At 36.0% G+C, this 7340-nt stretch overlaps 1 protein-coding gene across 7 annotated transcripts in view; it reads left to right on the plus strand.

Annotated features, from left to right (window-relative positions):
- IMMP2L (inner mitochondrial membrane peptidase subunit 2) overlaps nucleotides 1-7340 on the plus strand; it is a 956525-nt gene that overhangs the window by 144084 nt on the left and 805101 nt on the right. The window lies entirely within an intron of this gene.

Here is a 7340-nt window from a genome sequence, read left to right on the forward strand (position 1 = left end):
CACAAGGGACCAGAGAGAAAGTTGAGGGTGAGGAGGTCAATGTGGAGGTTTACTGCAGGATTTCAGATCAGAAATAATGAGGTCCTGCCTGAACAGGAAAGCAACAGTGGAAATAAAAAAGGTGGAGGCAATGCAAGAGGTATTGTGAAGATAAAACCTGTAAGTCTTGGTAATGAACTGGATGCAGTAGGTAGGATGAGTCAAAGATGACTAATAGGGGCTAACATTTATTGAAAGCTGTGCTAAGCCCTTTACATGTGTTAACTTATTTGATCCTTCTAATAGTAGATACTATTAGTATCCCCATTTAACAGATAAGAAAATTGAGGCATTTCTGGAGATTCTATGTCTTCTCCAGAATTCTAACCCATGTCTCACCAGTAGTCATTCAATATCCTGCCTTCTGTGGTGCTCTGCTCATTCCTGGATTGACTTTTTTAATTGAGGTAAAATTTAAATAATATAAAATTAACTGCTTTGAAGTATATAATCATTGACATTCACAATGTTGTTTTACCTCTGTTTAGTTTCAAAACATTTTCAACATCACTGAAGAAATCTCCCGTATTCAAAATGGATGCAGGTATTCCAAATATTTCATAAAAATGAAATAATACAGCACATGGACTTTTGTTTCTTGACTTCTTTTACATTTTAATATAATTTTTTCAAGGCTTATCTTTGTATTAGTGCTTTATTTCTTTTTAAGTTTGAATATTGTATTGTAAGGTTTCCCTTGTGACTCAGTGGTAGAGAATCTGCCTGCCAGTGAAGGAAGTGCATGTTCAGTCCTGGGTTTGGGAAGATCCCCTTGAGAAGGAAATGGCAACCCACTCTAGATTTCTTGCCCAGAGAATCTCTTGGACACAAGAGCCTGGTGGGCTACAGTCCATAGGTTTGCAAAAGATTTAGGCGTGACTTTCAAGGCTATGGTTTTTCCAGTGGTCATGTATGGATGTGAGAGTTGGACTGTGAAGGAAGCTGAGTGCCGAAGAATTGATGCTTTTGAACTGTGGTGTTGGAGAAGACTCTTGAGAATCCCTCGAACTGCAAGGAGATCCAACCAGTCCATTCTGAAGGAGATCAGCCCTGGGATTCCTTTGGAGGGAATGATGCTAAAGTTGAAACTCCAGGACTTTGGCCACCTCAGGTGAAGAGTTGACTCATTGGAAAAGACTCTGATGCTGGGAGGGATTGGGGGCAGGAGGAGAAGGGGACGACAGCGGATGAGATGGCTGGATGGCATCATCGACTTGATGGACGTGAGTCTAAGTGAACTCCGGGAGTTGGTGATGGACAAGGAAGCCTGGCGTGCTGCGATTCATGGGGTCGCAAAGAGTCAGACACGACTGAGCGACTGAACAGAACTGAGTGACTAAACAACAAACAACAGCAATATTCTCTTGTATAAATATACCACATTTTGTTTTTCCATTCATCAATTAGACTGTTTTAAAAATTTTAAAATTGAAATAGAGTTGATTCATAATGCTATGTAGAATAGCTTTTAAATAAAATTGAAACTAGGAACTCCAGTAATTTTTCTTAATCAGTTCTAAGCCTTAATTGACCATGAACCTTCTTGTTTATAGTCAGTCAATACTCTTTAGGTTTAGCTTATTGAAATATGACCAGTGTTTCATTTTTTACTCTCAGTCACATTCCCCTTCACTGATTTTTTAATGCTGTTTGTGCTAAACATTTTCTATAAACCTCTCTTAACATTATTTTTAAATGTTAGTGAGATAGTCTGATATAGTCTAAATTTATTCTAAATCATAGAATGATAAAGCTGAAAGAAAAATAAAATTTGATCTATGAGACTAATATTTTAAACTATAATTTGATAAGAAAATAAACAGTAAAATGAAACCATTGAGGAAAGTCATTTGTAGGGCAGGAATAGAGATGCAGATGGAGAGAACAGATGTGTAGACATGGAGTAGGGGGTTAGGGAGGTGGGATGAATTGAGAGATTGGCATTGACATGTATACACTACCATGTCTAAAACAGACAGCTAGTGGGAACCTGCTGTATATCACAGGGAGCTCAGTTTCGTTCTCTGTGGTACCTAGACTGTGTGTGGTGGGGTTTGAGAGGGAGGTTCAAGAGGGAGAGGATATATGTGTACATATAACTGATTCACTTCGTTGTATAGCAGAAACTAACACAGTAACACAATATTGTAAAGTGGCTATACTCCAGTTTTTTTTAAAGGAAAGTCAAAAGAAATCTCCAGATATTAGATTTTTAATATTCCCTTTCCTATCAGTGAATATAGATGTCTTTAAAAAATGGTGAGCTTCACCATATTGAATCTGTGATATAAGATGTATTGCATCATGTTGTAAGGGCTCTTTGTTTTTAATCTCTTGTTCCACTAGTCTGGGCCTCACTTTTCTAAAGACTGGCACATAGAAAGACATGAACGTTGCTCATAGTAAATCTCTCTTTAGAAACTCAGGACTCACGATATGTGTTATTTGCAGATTTTTTAAACTTTTGTTTTCTCTTGGTATTTTTTAGAGGAGCACAACCTGTCTATGTTTTTAAAAAATTATCACTTGGTAACCATTTGCAAAATTCTCAGTAGCATCTTAAAAAGTTGCTTCCTGATGGATTTATTCTTGCATTCTTTCTTGGTTGTGCACTTTTTTTTTTTAAACAGGCTGTGGTTGTGTCATATATGCTCGTTGTAATTTGGCTTTTCAAAATGTCAAATGCCAGCCATATGCAAAATAAGGTAATTTACATTTTTATGACTGTGAAATTTAGCTCATTTTTCAGAATAAACAGAAACCTCAAATGACTTCTTTTAGTCTAATTTGTTGACTTTGGTGATTTGTCAGTGTGTGAGTAACAGACTGTGTTAGTTTCCATCCCCGAGTAACAAGCTACCACAAACATAGTGGCTTAAAACAACGTGAGCAGCGGATCTTACAGTTTCTGTGGATCGAGAGTTCAGGTTCAGAATAGTTGGATTCTGTGCTCAGGATCTCACAGGCTGAGTTCAAGGTCTTGGCTGGGCTGAGGGCTCTTGGGGTCTTCTTGCATATTTGTCTTATTGTTGGAATAATTCATTTTCTTGGGGTTGTCTGATTGAGGCCTTGATTTTTTTTTTTGGCTAGCTGTTGACTGGAGACCGCTCTTCGTCTCTAGAGGCCCTCTTAGGGTTTTGCTACAGGCCCCTCGTATGAGGCCCTTTCTTAAAGGCAGCAGGAGAATCCCTCCTAGGCTCTGAGGCTCTTCCTTCAGGAAAGGCCAAGTCTCTTCTGAGAGCTCCCCTGGTTAGCCCAGAATAATCTTCCTTTGACAGACTTAAAGTCAGCTGGTTTTTAACCTTAATTATAGCTGTAAAATCCTCTTACCTCTGTCATAGAATATCATCTAATACAGAGAATGAACCCTATCATATTTATAGTCCTGCGGTACTCAAGAGGAAGAAAGTACAGAGACTCTACCCTAGGGAGCAGGCATCCTCTAAGATGGAGGCCATCTTGGAATACTGTCGACTACACAGAAGTTAGGTGATAGTTATAAATTGTACCTGTATATATTTTTAAAAACAGCAGGCAGTACTTTCAAGAGCAACTTTAGGTTTACAGAAAAATAGAGCGTAAAGTACAGAGCTTCCATATACCCCTTTCCCTCTACACAGTTTACTGGGTTTTTGTTGCTGTTGTTGCATTAATGCAGTATACTTGTTAAAACTGAGCCAATATTGATACTATATTATTAACTCAAGTCTATAGTTTATGTTAAGGTTTACACTTCATATTGTTCTATGGGTTTTGACAGATGCATAATATCATGTATGTACCATTACAGTATCGAACAAAATGATATCACCTCCCTAAAGAATCCCCTGTGCTCCATCTATTCATCCTTCCCTCCTCTCTCCCCTGGAACCTTTGGCAACTTCTGGTCTTTTTACTATCTCTAATAGTACTGCTTTGCCAGAATATTATATAGGTGGGATCATAAAACGTATAGCCTTTCCAGACTGGTTTCTTTCAATTAATAATAGGCATTTAATGTTCTTCCATGTGTTTCTGTGACTTGATAGCTTATTTGTTTTTATTGCTGAAAAATACTGCATTGTATGGTTGTACCACAGTTTGCTTAATCTGGTAGGCTGCTCTCTGGATCTTATTTGAGTATTGCTAGGAAATGGCCTGTAGAGGTGTCAGTAGGTGTCTCTAGGAAGCCTTCTTTGGAAAAGAAGGAAGGGGTTTCTCTTTCTGGTTCCAACGCACTTTGCTCTCTTGCTCCTCCTGTGTGTGGTGGAAGTGAGCCAACCCCTAAGGGGTGGACAGAATCCACTGAGAAGATGCTTATGGGGGTGCTACTGAAACTTTGGGAGACTGCTGTTTGTGGCATCTGTGAGACTTTCTGGGGAGACTACCTGGGGGATGGTGAAACTCGTTAGGGTGGGCTCATAGGGGTGCTGATTAAAGCTTCTGGAGGGGTGATTGTCCCTGGGTGCCCCAGGAACAAGAAGAAAATAAAGCATACTGTAACCAGAAAGAGAAGACCTCTATTCTAGCAATCTTCCTGTAGCACCCTGTGCTAATAAAACTTAAGGTTATGGATACTGGCAAAGAAGAAAAGATACAGGGTACAGCTTCAGTATCATACAGGACAGTGAAGGGCAGAAGGAAAATTTGGAGTTGACAGGCAAGAAGTTGATAACTAACACACTTTCTGTTTCTACTTTGCTGAGAGTTTTTTAAAAATCAGGAATGAGTACTGAAAGAAGATCCCCTGGAGAAGGAAGTGACAACTCACTCCAGTATTCTTGCTGGAAAATCCTATAGACAGAGGAGCCTGAATGGCTATAGTCCATGGGGTCGCAAAAAAATTGGACATGACCTAGTGCCTAAACAATGACAACAACATTGAATATTATCACATGCTCTTCTGCAGCTATCAAGATAGTCATATGGTCTTATCTTTTAATCTGTTAAAATGGTAAATTAATTGGATTTTTGAATGTGAAACCGATTTTGCATTCCTACCTAAGCCATACTTGATTATGATGTAATTCCTTTATATATATATATAAAGGAATATATATATATATATATATAAATAGTTGATCCTTGAAAATGCAAGAGTTAAGGACACTGACGCTCTGAATAATTCAAAATTCAAGTATAATTTATACTTGGTCTTCTGTATCTTTGGTTCCTCTGTATCCCTAGTTCTGCATCCTTGTATTCAGTCAACTCAGATTTTATAGTACTGTTGTATTTATTCCTGAAAAACAGTCTGGGTAAGTGGGTCTCGATAGTTCAAACTGGCAAGTTGTTCAGCAATCAGTTGTATTGCTGGATTGAATTTGGTAATATTTTGTTACATACAGGTCTTTATATCCATAAGATGGGTAGTCTATGATTTTCTTTTTCTGTAATGCCATTTGGTTTTGGAGGGTTTGGTAGCTTCATAAAATAAGTTGGAAAGTATTCCTTCTTCTCTCTTTTTGTGAACAAGTTTGTATAGGATTTGTCTCAGTTCTTCCTTAAATTTTTGATAGAATTTACCAGTGAAGCCTCTGGTCCTGGAATCTTCTTTGTGAGAATACATTTAGTTACAAATTCAATTTTTGAGATTGATGATGAGAGTCTTTTTGAATCACTCGTACTTTGCATCTGTCAAGCAATTTATTCATTTAAGTTATCAAGGATATTGATAGAAAATTATTCTTAATGTTCCCTTATTGTTTTAGTGTTAGAAGCATCTGTAGAGTGTCTTTGTTTTTATTTCTTGTACTTGTTAATTTTATCTTCCCTCTTTTATTCCCTTAGTCATTCTAGCTAGAGGTTTATCACTTAAGTTCTTTTTTTCTTTAAAGCATCTTTAGTAAACTATATTCAAGTGAAAATGTAATATTCAAGGTTAGATATTAGCTATGGTGCTGTGTATTATTGTGTGTGTGTTATGAATAATGAATGAAAAGAATTTTGGAAAAAGTAATAAATCATACTTGAATGTTAAATACTGTTTTTCCAAATTCAATTTTGTATTAGGGTGTAGCTGATTAACAGTGTTATGATAGTTTCAGGTGAATCAATTCACTTTATGGTAAAAGTGAGGTTTTCATTAAACTCTGACATTTTATCAGGAACTATAATACTTCCTTTTTTTCTATCTCATATACTTCTAATTCACCTTTCCATACCTGAGAGATTCACTGAATCATAGTATGAAAGCATTTGCATTAAAAAAAAATGCATCTTTGACTTGTCTCTTTTCAATGTCTTTGCTTATTTGCTCTTAAAAACTATTTTCTCTCTTCTATTTACTTCTTTTTTTTAAGTTGCTTTGCCTTCTCTAATTTTTTACGGTAGAAATTTAACTTTTAAAGCCACACATTTTCCTCTAAACCAGTGATCTCAAAGTTCTGTTCCAAATGAAAATGATCTAAGAATTTTTAAATATACTAATGGCTGTTTCCCAACCCAAGACACTGTGATTTAATTGTGGAAGTAGACATGGGCTACAATGGGATATTTAAAAATTCTTGATTCTGATGTGCAGCACATTCTGTGAAGCATTGCTCTGAGCTTCTCAGTTTAGCTTCCCCACAAAATTTGATAGATTGTGTTTTCATTTTAATTCATTTCAAGATATTTAAAAATTTCCCTTGTGATTTCTCTCTTTTCTTCATTGGTAATTTAGAAGCACATTGTTTTATTCTCAAATATTTCAGGGTTTCTGTTCTTTTTCTCTCTTTTTTCTTGATTTCCTGTGATCAAAGAAAATATTCTGAGTGATTTTAACATTATAAAATTTATTGGACTTTTTAAATTCAAGCCTGCCATGTGTTGAATCTTGGTTTATGTTTCATGTGCACTGGAAAATTAATGTGTATTTTGCCATTGTTGGCTGGAGTATTCTGTAACTATTAGATTGGGTGTATTGATGGTGTTAGTCAAGTATCCTATGTACCTATGTATGTTTTGGTCTTTTTGTTCTATGAATTACTGTGAGAAGTGTGCTAATCTCCAAGTGTTGCTGTAAGTTTGTTTATTTCATCATTCATTTCTATTAATTATTGCTTCATGTGTCCTGATAACTCTCTGTTATTAGGCACATATACATTATGGATTGTTAAGTATTCTTGATGAATTGATTCTTATCATAATAAAATGCCCATATTTATCTTTGGTAATATTACTTATTCTGAAATCTATGTTGCTATTAATGTAAGTACTCAAGCTTTTTTATGATTAGTGTGTGCATGATAAATCTTTAAAAAATTTACTTTTAACATATTTTTATAATTAATCTGGATTTAACTTAGCCTATATTTGGTCTTATTTTACTTACAATCCAA

The sequence above is a fragment of the Bos indicus genome, chromosome 4, assembly GCF_029378745.1.
Source record: "Bos indicus isolate NIAB-ARS_2022 breed Sahiwal x Tharparkar chromosome 4, NIAB-ARS_B.indTharparkar_mat_pri_1.0, whole genome shotgun sequence".
NCBI lineage: Eukaryota > Metazoa > Chordata > Mammalia > Artiodactyla > Bovidae > Bos > Bos indicus.